We start from the raw sequence: 16115 nt of genomic DNA, 5'->3' as shown, positions 1-16115 counted from the left end.
TAGAATAGTCAAGGGCTGTCAGGAAAAATCAGAGACCGCTTAGTATTCACATGTAGGATATTTTCTCATTTAAGATAGAAAAATACATCACTAAACTGCCATAGAAGAAAAATGATATACAGGACAAAAGGAAGACAAGCTTGCTTGGAAAAATTAAGAGAAAGTGAAGGCCTAAACGGACTTGGTTAAATCACACTTTTTCAAACTCTCACCTCATTACCTGCTCATGTATCACAGTGGAATAAGGCCAGAGCCTTATTCTATTCCACGTTAAATAAATAAACACAGAAGTAGGTTGCACACAAACTTATTTTTCACATCACAGGCCTCTTCAGACAGAGTACATATGTGCATCCCATTGCCCCAAGAACACTTTGTAACAGAAGACTGGAATATGATTCTTGAGGTAAAGCCAATTCCTACACCTTAGCCACCCATATTATCAGAACCTTTCTCCATACAAACTTTTCCCAGACAGTACACTTCTGAGCTAAATCCCAACAATCATCCTGAAATAGCATTTTCCAAATATTTTCCAGTCCAGTCTCTAGTAATGTGTTTAGTATAACCTCAGTGGAAGGAAACTTGTACTTCCAGTAAATCTTTCTAAGCATTCAGAAAATATTAAATTGGGAGGAACTGTTAGTCTGTTAGGACATGGTATAAATTCAGTACGAACCTGGACAATTACAGAAGTTACTTAGGATCAAATAAAGTCAGGTCCAAAATGCTCAGCTTAGATCAGATCAGGAAAATTGTATGCACAAAACCAGAATGTAGAATGATTAAGCAGCAGCTCTTAAGGAGAGGTTTAAAGGAGTACCATGGATCACAAGCTGAACACAAATCAAAGTTGTATTCTGGGGAAAGAGGCAGGCATCACATCAGGATGTATTTTACTATATTGCCTGTGAAAGACTGGAGACGGAGCCTTTCCTGTGACTGTGCCAGGAGGCTTCTGGATGCTTGCCCTGGAAACACCAAACTAGGAAAGAAGTCTAAAAAGGGGTGATGAGAATGAGAAGAGGTGATAAAACAAGGGGAAGGGGATAAGGAGACAGAGGAGGAGAAGAAAAGGAGAAAGGAAAGGCTGAAACTGAAGCTTCTTAATTAAGAGAAAACAGGACGAATGTGACAGTGGTGTTCAAATCAGCAAAACAAACCAAAAAGGGAACAGCTACTAAACTATTTAGAGTTCCAACAGTAAACAGACATATAGTTATGGGTTTAAACTTCAACAGCAAAGATAAGTTATGCACTGGGGGAAGGCTAATAAAGCTATCTGGTGGGCCCAAGGAAAGTGTGGGCCCTCCATCACTGGAAGCCCTTAAGAAAAATGTGTTAAGAGACACAGGTGTGCTTGATTCTCCTGCTGGGGCAGGAGAGACCTCAGAAGGCACTTTCCAGCCTTAAATTCAATTATCCTCTGATTCTAGAAAACTATTGCCATCATATTATTCATCTCTTTAGAAACTATACAGCCACTACAGAAAAAAAGTAGAGGGAGAAGAGGGGTGATGAGTTTTTTTAATAAGTTTCTTGTGATTGATGTGAAAGAAAGTCCCTGCTAGGCTCCTGGGTGCCTATTAAAGAAAGCTCCAGAGGGATACAATTCTAATATTTCCCATTTTGTCTTCTTTTTCACCCTCACTACAATTCTTTAGATTCCATTTTGTTTATACTAATCTTAGTGCATCACATCCTCCACAGCAATTTTCAAATACATCCCCTCAGAATAGTCCAAGAGATCTCCTGCGTGATAAAGAAGCGCCAGGAATCTTTCTCTTCTTCTTCTTCTTTTTTTTTATTTTTAATGAACATGTTTTTGAGTTAATAATATGCTGAGGGAGCAGCTGCACTCAGCAAAACTCCAGCTATAAAACCCTGAAAAGCCTGTGTTTCTTTCACATCGTACTGCAGCCAAGCCAGCTGAGCCTACATCTGCCTCAAATCACTGGCAGGTAAAGTTTGTGTCTCACTACAGGGATGTAGTCCCACTGGGTTATTTTATTTATTTGAAGCAGAGCAAACTGAAACATTTGGTTTAGCTTGAATTTGTGTTTCTCCCCGAAGTTCACATGAATTTCAACAGGGCTTTTTTTTTTTTTTTTGCACTGTTTTGTTTCAATGTATCTGTTTATGCTGTATCTGTTGCATACTTGCAGACACAAACAAAAGCCGTAAAACTTATAGAGGATTGTGATGGTCATTTGTGCTGCCTGTGCTTCAACCACCATGCCAAAGAAACACATAGCATTTGTATTTGTAAAGTCTATACAGAAACTCAAGATGGGCAGCACCATGCAAATTTCAGTCAACAAACTATAAAACTGGTGGGATATCTATGCATATAGCAGCAATCCAAGTATCTTAGCTTTTCTCTTTATCTAGCCCTCAACTCTCTTAGTTTCTCTTAGTTTTGACCTTCCTGTTGCTATTTGTGTCCACACTCCCTTAAATCATCTCTGTTCCCATAAATCCCTTCTGTATTGACTGGATTGCACCGAGTTTGTCTTTACAGATTGCCTTTCAAAACATATGCTGCGAAAAACTGTTTTCCAATCTCTTGAGTTACACATACACATATCAGACAGCCAATCTGGGCAGTACTGCGTGACCAAATCGTAGTATTCAAGGCTAATAATGCCAGTTAAAGAAGACACTGCCCATATCTTACAAGATCTGTATTTCCCCTACAATCCTCCCTGCTCATCCTTGCTGACCTTCCTGTTCCCACCTCTCCCATTCACCTGCTCCTCCTCAAGACTCAGGATCTTCAGTCACATGACTTAAGTTTTTTCCAGTGAGCCCTTCAGCACCTCTGCCTCCTACTCTGCCTTCTCTGGCATCAGTGACTCTTTCTCCTGCCTGAAGAGACCACAGATAAAACTGTTTACAGATTGTTTTGGTCTTCCTATTTACGGTTTTGAAAATATACCTTGTGCTTAGCTTTCTACATGACAGTTCTCCATTCTGAAGTCATTGAGTCAATGTATTTAGCCAGAATAAATCATATAACATAGGAACTTCTACAATTATGCCAGAAGAAATAAACATCAATGTGTTTGAAGAGATCAATTAAAAAACAAACAAACAAAAAAACACACAAAAAAAACCCAAAACAAAACAAAAAACCACACCAAAAAAACCCAACAACAACAAAAAAAATAAAAGTGACAAATGATCTTTCACTGTCATGGACACATACAGTCCTTTCCTTAGCTCAGGAATAACAGGAGGTGTATCTTGCTCATCTTTCACACAACTGATCCTCTGAAAAGTCTCCAGTGGGTAAAATCCTATAGTCCCTTGTTATGGCTTGCTCAAAAGCTTAATCACATGCATAGTTGTCCACAGAAATCCAGGTGGGAGATAGATTACAACATATTATTGACATCTAGAGCATGTGGAAACCCCTCTATTCCCAGAGGGTTCCAGAAGGTAACCACTAACAATCTACAGAGCACTGTAAACATTCATGGGTGATTTTCAATTTTCTCAAGAAGTGCACCTGAATTACTTTTTTTCCAACTTGACATTTTGGCTCTTCCCCTCTTGCTCCTCATTAATATTACTGTATTAACCATAGAGACACAATAAACTTTGTTGCTAAAGTCAGGGGAAAATCTTATCATCTACTCTGTATCCTTTATTATCTTCTTCAATAAGTACCTGTAAGAAATATTAGACCTGATGTTTTTTCTTTTTCTTGCTTCAACTACCTTCTTATATATCTATAGAACCATTACTTTGTGCCTATTATGTATGTTTTCCTGATTAATTGACTTCTTCTGTTAGGGCATCTGATTTTATTCTTATAAGCTTGTGCTTTTACTTTTTCATGATTCACTTTGGATTATCAGGACCATAATTTATTACAGCCACTTGCTCTTCTTGTCATTTTTGTGATTTAGATTTGCCTGCCAGAATGTTTGCATTTTCTCCTGATTCTCTTTTTTCCTTATTTTTCTTTCATAGACCTGGAGCTAGAAACTCTGATTTTGCTGAATTAGACTTCCTTGAATCCCTGAACTGTCTGGTTCTGATGATTTACATTTTTTATGATGGAGATAAATACTTATTAGGGATGAGGCTGGGTATTCCTTTTACAAATAAAACAATTCCAATATGACATCCCTGTCCTCTTTAGTGCAAAATGGTGACATGTATCTCACTGCCTGGTCCCTTGAGTTTGTAAAACTTCCTTTTTTCATGTTGTAACTCACAGGTGCTGACATATAAGATTCCAAATGTAAACCAAACAAGCAAAGGCTGAGGATGTGTAAGAAGCAGTTCTTAGAGATATAAAAGGAGAAAGGGCAATGTAAATATTGCCTGGCAAATCCTTCCCCAACTGCCACCAGTGGACTCACAGTGTGAATTACAGAGCACTTGCTGCAGTTTGCTTCTTAACTTTCAAGAAAACTTCTTTTGAGACCTTCAAATTGACTGTACAATAGGTTCACGGTATTTATGTGCCTTCATACACTGAAAACATACAACAATAGCACAGATGGGCAGTTTCATGTGTTTTTCATTAACATTTTTTTTCCTTTTAAACACACCTTCTCTGCTCAAGCTAGTTTCTGCTGGTTTTGTTTTACGGCATGATGGTTTATAAAATTTCTGTCAAACTGTGTTACTGTTTGATCATTATAAGAACAATCAGGGTGAGTATTGCCAGTTAAGAGGTTTTTCATCCCAGCCAAGTCACAGTGTACATATGGTACAAGATGTAAAGAAACACAAAGACTGATTAGCGTGCAAAGTGCAGCACAGCGGTCTTTACTATTCATCATTAATGTCACAGTGGATTTTAAGAAGCAAGAGACTTTTCCCATAGCCATAGCAGTCTTGCACATAACCACGGGAAAGAAAAGCCAACCCAAAATTATGTAACACGTGTGAGCATGGTCTTCAGCCATAAGGTCCTTTTCAGAAAGGGGAAGATTGTTCCTATCACATTTTCCTGCCACTCCTCCTAAAGGTTCAGGAAACATATGTCAGAACAGCTTTCCATAAGACAGAGCAGTCTACTTTTTACATGCATTTTCTGAAAATGTTGCAGCATCTGCCCCAGAACACCTGAAGCCCTATCTGAAGTTTGTCACAAAAAAGACGAAGATCACTGTCATCTTTGGACTTTTTTCTATATATGGATGTGGATTTTAGAGAAAAATGAGGATCACAAAAAAAAACAAGGTTAGCAACCCAATCTCCTGAAAATCCTAGAGACATCCCAGTTCTCTTTTGTCTTCTGTGTTTTATAACCAAATTTCCAGCGATTCTTTCTGATTATGTTTTGCCTTTTCTTCCTTTTTTTTTTTTTTAAGTGGGTAAAATCTAAATTCACCTTGATCTCTATGTATTAAAGACTAATCTTATTTGACAACCACCTAGGAAATACTTTGTGTACTTTACCTATTCTGCATGTGCAGACATTAATGGAGCACACATGCTCAATGGCCTAAAAGGCATGTCTTCAGTAGGAACTTTCAGAAGGAGAATCCTCATGAAATTGCTCATAGAATGATGATTTTTAAATACTTTTCTTGCTAGGAAAAGGTCTCATTTCAAGCAGCCAACACATTTTTATGCTTGACAAGAATGAGTAACAACTTACAGCATGTTGTCTGCTTCATTGATTAATACAAAAACTTGACATTTATAGGTGTCAGAACTCATCCAGAGCCATGTCACCAGAGGAACTGTTTCTGGAGCACTGCAGTAGACACAGTTCCATCACAATCTTCAAAAGGTATATATAAATACCCTTTCTGTATGCAGTCTTGCATACAGAAAGTATGCAAGTATTCTCTGAAGTAATTTAGGATGTTCTCAAGAACACTCCTGACTTTTGGGAGGAAGTGGAAGAAGACAGAAAGTTCATAGGCAACAAATCAATAAAGAAAGCTCTCACATAGCTTCTCTGTCAGATGATGTTCTGGAAGTGCCTGATGAATCATAATCAAATATATGTGATTAACAGAAGGTGACTTCAAATATATGGAGACCAAATGAATACAGTGGCTCGTAGCCACATCATTCTGTGTTATAATCCAGTCAGACCTCCCAAGATAAGCAGTGCTGAGCCAAGTCTGAATTTAAGTAGGAGATCCTCCAAGGAAAACTAAGTGCATGTGCTGAAGGAAATAGTACTGGTAGCCCTTGTCTGTCTGAGTTACTGCCTAACTAAGGCGCTTGCATGATGCCAACAATGCAGGACTGAGACTGCAGAAGAAATTCAAATCTTCGAATCCTAGCTCCTAGAGATCATTAAAACTGTTACCAGTTTTTGGAAAATTAATGATGTCCATGTAGCCAAATTTCATACTAGAGATCACTGTAATGCAAAAAAATATCCTGGCAGTTTGAAGCAGATACGATGTTTTCTTTCACTTCTTCCCCATTAACTTTCACGAAGTGTTACTGTAGGGATTTGCAAAGTTTTACTCAAGAGGTGATTTCTCTTCAGGTTCTAGTGTTAAATAAAAAGATTATAGCATATTGTGCTGGAATCACATTAATTATTGTTTTAAGCCCCATGTTACTTCTTTTCTTTGACTTGTTTCTTGCTCACAAAGAGCGTACTGAGCTAATCTGTTTGGAGATCTTTGTCTTTGCAGTGCATGAAGCTGAGTAACTCGTGATTCTTAGATTCAGAGTAATTTAGTCTGAAAGGGTCGTCAGGAATTCATGTAGCCTACTCATCTTTTAAAACTAGAGACAATATCAAAGTTAGATTTGGGTGTCCAGGGCCTCAGTGCAATCTACAGGCACAAATCATACTCTCAGAATTTGGTATGTCATATGAAAGAAAACTCAATAGTTAGGGAGAAATTTTTGATCTTTACTTGTTTTGGAAAAATCCTGTCCTGTAGCATTCCACAAATCCCTATTTACACCTTGCTCCATTTTGTTCCCACTTGGAAGATTTTCTGCATTCACAGCCTAATTCAGTGTGATAATAGTTATTGTTAACACCAGTAGCTCAGAATGTTCATTGGCAAGACTCTGTGAAATATATAGATACATTAAGGAGAGAGAGAGAAAAAGAGAGAGAGAAAGAAAATGTAGAAAACATCAAAAACTTCGAGGCATGGTCGTAATCTCAAGAATAGCAAATGAGCTTTTTGACAGTCTTCTGAAAACTACAGGTAATTGACTCCCATGACACGAGTGTTAAGTAAATACATTAATGTTTCTGGTGTCAAGTGTAATGCCCATTACTAGTAGATTTTATCAGATTAGGAGATGTTCCTGCATAGAAGATGCAATTAGCAGTACCTCAGGCAAAAAAACAAAAACAAAACAAAAACCAAACAAAGAAACAAAACCAAACAAACAAACAAAAAAAACACAAACAAACAAAAAATTAGAAAAAGGACAAAGGTGGGAGGGAATTCGAATTTGTATACCATCTAATACTGAGAAGACTCATATTCGGTATATCTGTCCTTTATATAATACATGGATTATTCATTTGCTCATCCTTTATTAGTCCTAAAAGTGTGCTCCTCACTGCAAAAGCAGAGACAGTCTGGGCTGTAAGCTCTATCAGCCAGACTCAGAGGAGCCAGAACGCACCAGGAATCTGTGGGATGGGATCACTCAAACTGGTTTTGTGCACGGTTCCGTGCATTTGCTGTTTAATAGTAATTCAGATTGCTGTTACCGTGGGACAAAAGGAACTTCTTAGGAGCACTTTGAGTGAGAAAAGGATGATTCCTTTGGCTATGACTAATGTATGGTGAGTAATACCTAGCCAGAACCATTTCCTGACTTCATACTAGGGGAAAACATAGGTTCCATCACCTCCCTGACCTTCCTTTCTTGGCTGCCATGGCAAGGAAAGGTAGAAATGAAGGCCAGAAGGACTGTGGATGATGGAGACAACGACAGCATGGTGTGCCCATATAGAGTTTGTGAGGATGGGGATACTGATTGCCTTTCTGACCGAGTGGCCTAACAAGGAAAATTATTGGAAATGAGTAAAAGTAAATCACAACTAGCATGTGGCAGAGACCAGCACAAACACACGCGTAGTCAGGCTCTTCCCACTTACACAGAATATGCAGCAGTGACAGAAATGTGCTTTCATCCAAATTTACTAAAGTAAAAATATCTGATTCTATCTCCACTTGCTCAAATCTATGCAATTAGACCTCTACTTCAACTCACCGAGTCCTTGAAGTGTTATTTGAATGAGCTCAGCAAATCTTTGAGGCACACCTTCCTGACAGCAGCTGACCATCATGCCTGCCAAGTGATGACTGCCAATGCTTACTACTTCTTACCTTTTGTGCCATTTGGATCTGGTCCTGTTCTTCACTTCTGATCTTCAAATCAAAGAGGTAACTTGTAATTCATCAGCTTTGGGGAAAATATGTGTGATCTCATGAATCCTGGATGTTGTAAAATATTGTTTTGTTGGTGAGGAGACAGAGGTCTGTACACCATTAAACTAGTAAAACTTGCAATTTTCCAAGGGTTTGCCAAGCAAGTCTTGAATGCCTCAAATCTTCCACAATCTGTTTGATATATCAGGAGGGAGATGCAGTAAACTATCCATGAGGGTAGCTAGCATAGATCATAGCATCAAATACATGACATTTATACACTATAAACTTACTTTAAATACCCTGCTACAACAAGTACTGTAACATTAGAGAGGGCCAAGTTGGAGAATACTGATTGTGACCATGTGTAGAACAAGGATAATTTCCTTTCAGATTGTATTTCTGTTCTAATGCAATTCTACCACCCAACACATATACATATGGATTTCCAAAACATTATCTAATATTTTTTAAAGCTGCCATAAGCAAGAGCCAGAAAATGAATAGGTGTATGTTTGTTTTACATCATGTTAGCAGTATAAAATGTATTGGGGGTGGGGAAAACTTATATTCCTTCAGGGATTCATTGAATCACATTTTCCTCTCCACCTTAAGGTGCAATTCCAAAATTTAGTCCAGAATAATGGGCCATCAATACCTCTGCTTCAATATTCCAGAAACTGGCAGTCTTCAGAGAGAAACAATGAAGTCACTGGCAGTACCAGTAGAGAGAGGATTTCTATTCTTCTACTCTGCTATGGCTCTGAATATATTGTAAAAAACAAAGTTACAACAGGAAGGCAATGAGAAGGGGAAAAGACAACTTTCCCTTTACACCTAAGTTTAGTGATGGTCACGCATTAGTTTATAGTTCTTCACTGATACAAAGGCTTTATGCAAGTATTGTGTACTATACTTGCAAAATATTTGAAAAGCAGAAGTATGACATTTACCTTTAAATTCCTACATTTGGCATTTGCTTGCATCTTTGCAAATTCCACTAAAAAGAGGGGACCTTCTGGGAAGGGAAAACCCACAGTGATCTTCTGCTCAAAACTTTATGACACAGACTTGTAGTCCTTCTCATCCATCATCTACAGCTCCAAATAAAATCCCTGTCAAGACAACCGTAGCACACTTTAATCCAAACTGACTGTGTCTTGCTCTGCTTCTTAAATCTATATGCAATTAGATTTTCTTTTCAACTCACTGAGACCTAGGAGACCTTGTTATTTGGAGAAGTTCAGCAAATCTCTGAGGCACACATTCTTGACAGCAGCCACGGCTGAATCTTACACCTATGAGAAAATGATGATTGACAACCTATATAACATCTGAAACATAACTCTACTGGTTGCACTTTCTCTGCCTAATCCCCCAAATGGTTATTCAAATAAAAAAAGTTTCTGAAGAGAAAAGCTGAGCACAACTCATATTGCATACTACAAAGCTACCCACCTTGTGAAAACCCAGCTCGAAATGTGCCATTATACTCATTATTTGGGCTACTAACTTTGCTAAAACAGTTTTGCACTTCCTGTGAAAAACTGAAAAGGCCTCCATGATATTCACAGGAGCAAAAAAAAAAAAATCTTCTGCATAAGTTCCATCTTTTTTCTTCATTTGTTTTTATTGTTGTAGTGGTTTAACCCCAGCAAGCAACTAGGTACCATGCTTTCCTTGCTCACTCCCACCCCTCCCCTGGTGGGGTGTGGAGGAGTATCAGAAAAAAGGTAAAACCCGGAGGCTCAGGAAAGAGAAGTTTAATAATTGTAACAAAGTTAATGATAATCATAATCATAATCATCATAATAGTAATGAAAAGGGAGAGAACAAAAAGAGAAGAATAAAACTCGAGACAGACAAGCAACGCACAATACAATCCCTCACCACTCGCTGCTTGATGCCCAGCCCATCTCCAAGCAGCAATCAGCAATTCTCAACCAACTTCCCCAGTTTATATGCTGAGTATGACAACCTATGGTGTGGAATAGCCCTTTGAGCAGCTCAGGTCCCCTGTCCTGGCTCTGCTCCCTCCCAAGTTCTTGTGTACCTGCTGGCTGGCAGAGTACTGGAAACTCAAAGTCCTTGACGCAGCAACAGCCAAAATACCAATGTGCTATCAACACTATTCCCATGCTAAATCCAAAACACAGCACTTAGGGATAAAATTAACTCTATCCCAGCCTAAACCAGGACAGTCCTCTACTCTAAATTTTTGTTGTCAGGCCAGCCCTGTGTGATATCGGCTCCAGCCCTCTCGAAAATCTGCACAAAGAGGACTGTTAAAAAGGTGGGAGTAGGGAGGGTTTTGGCCAGCAGTATCCTCATCAAAATGCTGAACTTCTACCCTAAGAAAGTGCCATGGGATCTTTAAGCATGAGGCAGATGTTTGCACATTTCCTTATCCAGTATCTTTGCCTTCTGAACAAGGAAGGGCAGAGTCAGTGTTGCCAGAAGCTGATCTTGGGGTCCAGATATTGTATCTATTCTAAACTTGATGACTAGGTCTCTGAATTATTCCCTCTGGGTTTAGATTTTAAAAGGCCGTTGTGGTTTCTGCGGTAATGTCAGAAGAAAACAATATTGCTGTTAGTGTTTAGCAGGTAATATCACTTACTTCATGGAGTGGGTTCTGTTCCAGATTGGGATTGAAATTGATTTGCATTAATGATTTAAGTTGTTGACAAATAAACATTTGACAAGAAAATATACAATATAATCCTGGCAAACCAAATCATGTCTTTAGCTTTGCCTTAAATTTAAATTCAGCTATTTATTATATCACCCTTTGCCAGAACTGGACATAAACTACTTTCATATTCAGAAGAATGTTTCCATTTAAAATTTACATTTAAAATTGCAATAAGATGCTGGAGCTCATTCTTTTTGAGGAAACTGTATTGCATTACATTAGATACATTGCTAGAGAAATGCATTCTGCTTCCTGTATCAGTTTCTGTTAGCTGGGTGCATTACTCACCATTTTTATCAAGTTTCACAAACCACAGCTACAAAACAGATTAATTAGCTGTTAAATATTTAAATACTGTATCCTGTGCATAACGAATTTCTTACCTATAGTCATGATATATTATGGACAGTTTGGAAGACTAACTCTACTGCTGTCCAGCATCATTCTGAAATATAATTTGTAGTGGTTATTTGGAAAACTCTATCAAGTACATTAAAGCCATATGGTACTGTGGTTTCATCCCCAAGAGATGCCTCATCAGCTAAGAGAAGCGTTATGATCAATATGTATATTACTCATTTTTAATAGAGTGTACTAAGCTGTAGAAGATTATTGTTCCTGCCAGTTACTTGAAAATATGAGGTGCAACAATTTTTTTAAGATTGTTGGAGAGTTATAGTATTCTCAAGATATAGAAAATATGTCTTTGTTTTGTTATGTTTAGAACCTGAAACATTCTCTAGCAGCTGAAATCCCCCTGAAAATAGTCTTCCTAACTAGGCAAGCTAAAACCTATAAAATGTAAAAACCCTATTTGAGCTGTAATGCTCAAACAATTTGCTATATACGGCTTCTCAGAAGGAAAAAAAAAAAAGAGCAAGAAAAAGATGAGAACATAGTTTGTCATTTCTCTTGGCAAAAGGATATAGCATCTACCACAACTATGCCTATTTCACTGTTAAAAATAAAAAGTGGCAAGCACTACAATGATTGTTGCAGCCTTAGCAATTCATGTTACATACACTCATTCCTCCATACACTTAGAAAACCATCGCATAAATACCAAGTATTTAATTAACCTCTGACCTGGTAGAAACCTTTGCCACTGCAGTCACAGAGTAAAACTACACTCCTAGCTAAGGGTGAGAAGCCACAGGCATGAAAGATGAAAATAAATTAAAAAATCCCACAAAGCCAAATTTCAGTTATTCAATCAGATGAAGCAAGTGAGGGGGGATAACTCAGGAATAACAAAACTGCAAATACTACAAAATTGGGTGGGAGGAAAATAAGACAAGGCCACTTTCAGTGACAATTCAGGTCCTGCTCTTTGAATATTGTCTGGAACTTTCACTCCTTTCTGCTTTAAAATCTGATTCAGTGAAAGGCCTGAGTTACTTCACTTTGAAATGGGGAGGACTCAAGGCAGCTCAGCAATCCATCAGTTACGCTTAATCAACTTTAAACATCCTTTCTAAAGGAAGAAGTTCCTTATGATTAGATGTGACTCCATGTTCACAGATTGATTTGTATTTTGTTTCAAGCAATTTTCAATGTTTTTTGAATGTTTGCTTCAGTATTTTCTAAAACCTAACTACTTGAAAAAAAACCTACCTTCATTACGAAAAATTATCATAGAAGTATAGGATAATGAAAAAACACCATGGTAAAAACCTTCATGTCCTCTTCATCCTGTTAAATGCCTCAGCTGGACTTCAGCTCTCATGATGGCTCACTGGGTTTTCCCATTTAAATGTTCCTCACCAGGAACTTCAGCAGTCACTGATCTGCTATTTACAAGTCACTCATCTGCACAAGTCCCTGGGCAGTTCAGCAGCCACAAAGGACAGAACTGTCAGATCAGAAATACCACGGCACTTCTGAGGATGGCTGTAGTTTTTCTGAGATAACTCTTTTATAGGGAAAAGCATTCTCCAAACCATCCCATTTAAATGTCCCAGAAACCCACTAAAAAACTGTAAAACCACTCTTACAGACAGCGGGAGCTAAAGTTAAGCAGAGTTTCTAAGCATACATGCATTTTTTCCAACTAATTTATGTGTTCTTCCATAATCCTCAGCTTTATTTATTTCCAAACCTTCTCTCCCATCTGTTCCCTTCTGCATGATCTGTATATTGCCTTATACTATTTATCCCTGGCAGATTTTTGCTTCCTCTCGCTTCCATTAATGATGCCAATACTCTCAGTATACATTCCTAGTCTCCTTTTTTTCTTTGTCATGAATCTTGTAGTCACACAGACACCTTCAAATACTTGTCAATCCCTTTGACCCTTCCACAATAATCCAGGGTTTTATTCCTATTTCACAAATGTTCTCCCTTAATAGTTTTTTCCTTTCTTTCTTCCTCCTTCAGACCCAGACTGCCAGTTATAGTGCTGAATCCAGCTCTTCCGATCCTGTCAGACTCTGTCTATCCCTTCCTTCCTTCCTTCCTTTTGCCCTTTCTGGCTTTTGTTTGGCTTTGTTTTTATTCTCTGGCCTTTATTTCTGTATATTAGCCAGAGGTTCTTTATCAAGATCTACCTCCTGAGACAGTTTAATGCATTAGTGCTTCTTTTCTTTTCTTGCAACGCTGTGTGCCCTGCGAACTGTTCACTAAACATGCTTAAGTAACTGTGGCATTAACTCTCTCAGCACACCATTTTGAAATACATTCAGGTTTTAATCTACCTCACGTCCATGGTACCAAATTTTGCCTGTGGCACTAGAAGTGTTCCTGCAAAAACTGCTTCTGTTATCTTTTCTCAACATTGATTCAGGAGTACTGCTATGCTTTAGATTGAATAAGTCCAGTACTTTTATTTTTAGTGATGGAGAACACTTTCTTCCTCTGGGAGATAAAGCAGTCAAATTACAACAAGTTGTTTTGCCTTGCTGCTTCAGGCTGCCTCTGGTCCAAAAGATGAAATCATAATAAAGCAAATGCCTCACCTGACTAAATCATCAAGCACATCACTACTTAGAGAAAGAGTAGAAAGCTGTAGGGTTGAAGAATCAGAAAGCTTGCAAAAATCAGCGTATATACAGCAATAAGTCTATCTAAGTTTCCATCCTTGTTTAAAAGACACACAAGTCAGTACCTATTTGGAGATAATTATGTGGAAAAACAAAATTGTCATGAATAGACAAGCAAAACACCAGAGAGAAACTTTATCCAGGCTCTGGGCTCTCACCATTCCAGGGACACTAAATTGCCAAACAGTCTCTTTTCTTTTTTCCCAAATCTTTCAGTGGAGGCAGCAGTTGACTCCGTAAAGATAGATGAACACAGGAAATAAAGCTGATAAAACTAAAGAAAAGCCTTTTTAATGTTACACAGGAGAAAAAGGATGAAATGGGAAAGTGCCAGACAGTGTTAACAGCACATTTCAATTGCAGTTTTGCTAACAGTGGACTATAACCGAGTATGAAATATTTGGTGAGTGCTCAGAGTCCAAATAAAGTGTTGACACACACACAATTATAACACAAAATTAGGAAACCGATTTGCATAGAATTTAAGACTGGAAGGGCATATCCCAAACACCTTATTGTGATACAGTCAAATTTCAACCTATAATTGAAATACTCATTGCTACAAAATACAACAAAAAACATCACTACAATTGAACAGATGGAATGGATGTATTCCCTAGCATTCCTAGTCCAACAACTGTGAATGTTGATTGGAGAGGGGTCAGGCTCACATAACCCTCCTAAACAGAATCTCTTTCTCCACTGATCTGATCCAACAGGCCCTTCTTATGTTTTCATATGTTATAAGAGAACTAAAATCAAATGAGTATCCATAGAGATGAAATTGAATACATGAATAGTAGCTTCCACCCCTACAGTGACAAAGCTATGCTCAAAAAATTCCTCTTTATCAGCTGGTCTGAATTAGCAAGTCACAAGAATTACAGCATATGAAGAGGACAGAGGAGAACTGCTAAACCTGACAAAGGCAAAAATAGACTCTGTAGGCAAAAAGCAATATCACAAGCCTGATATTAGCATCTGAAGTTCCCAAAGGTCTAAGACTGTGTCTTAAATACATGACCTGGAATCACTCACCATCTCCCAGACCCAGATGTATCCCGACTCGGCTGTGTCCAGACTCCATATCAGGGTGAGAGTTGAGCACATGTCATCTGCCTGTCAACATGATTTCCAAGAGAAAAATAATTAACAAACCTTGCCTCAAGGCGCAGTACAGATCACATTTACCTCTTCACCTTGACAGAGCCTTTAAGCTCTTCAGTTCAGAAAATAACACCTTTCTGTGACAGGCTAAACACCAGTGAGCAGCAAGCACACATATGCAACAGTCAAGTTTTTGTTAGAAGGCAAAAATTGCCACAAGTTGCACTTTGAATGAGGCACTGAGAAATCAAACTCGATTACTAGATACAGGCACAGTATTGAAAGAGTTCTCTTAGTAAAGAGTAAGTTAATTAAATAAGCACAGAGCCCTTTCCTTGCTATTAACCAGCACAGACTGCAAGCATGGTCTCATTTTCCAAAATGAGTCAACCTATGCCTTGGCTCTTGGCTGCAGTGAAAATAAGAAAGATTCTGACAATTTATAATTAATTATTTTATTTCAGTTACACTTGTGTGAATCTGGTGTAAATTCAGAGAACAAAATGGAGATATTTCTGATTCCAAGCCATATAATTCCGATGACGATCCGACCACCCAATATGCCTGTAGAGAAACTTTTATGCCTACTTATGCATGAGTTGCATGCATTTCAGACAGCCAGCTTGCACCTGGCTGGTCTACAATTTCTACCACTTCCTTTTTTCCCCTGTCAAATCTTCCTCCCCTTAATAAACGCAACTCATGTTGTTTGATGGATGGCAAAGAGTAGGTTAAGTTCTTGTCCCAGTTTTGTATGTAGGGTTATTAAGCATCAGAAAGGAGAGTAGCCCAAAAAGCAATGAATATCATTCTGCAGATCATTAACTGGTAATGTAATCTGCCCCTTTCTAGGTGTCACATCCAAGAAACGACCACAAAATTAGAAGCATAGTGCTCTGAGCAGGGAAGTACTCAGTGTTCCTTTCCTTGCCCTGT

The 16115-nt window shown here is 38.3% G+C and overlaps 1 long non-coding RNA gene across 1 annotated transcript in view; it reads right to left on the bottom strand.

Moving 5' to 3' along the window:
* LOC126642736 (uncharacterized) overlaps positions 1 to 15460 on the bottom strand; it is a 64622-nt gene extending 49162 nt beyond the window's left edge. The window contains exon 1 of the long non-coding RNA XR_007629518.1: positions 15111 to 15460. This is a non-coding gene — a long non-coding RNA (uncharacterized LOC126642736). The remainder of the gene's footprint in view (positions 1 to 15110) is intronic.
* Between the last annotated feature and the right edge of the window lie 655 nt (positions 15461 to 16115).

This window comes from Myiozetetes cayanensis, unplaced genomic scaffold, assembly GCF_022539395.1.
Source record: "Myiozetetes cayanensis isolate MyiCay16 unplaced genomic scaffold, myiCay2020 scf24, whole genome shotgun sequence".
In the NCBI taxonomy this organism is placed as follows: domain Eukaryota; kingdom Metazoa; phylum Chordata; class Aves; order Passeriformes; family Tyrannidae; genus Myiozetetes; species Myiozetetes cayanensis.
This window is presented reverse-complemented; position numbering and strand designations above follow the sequence as displayed.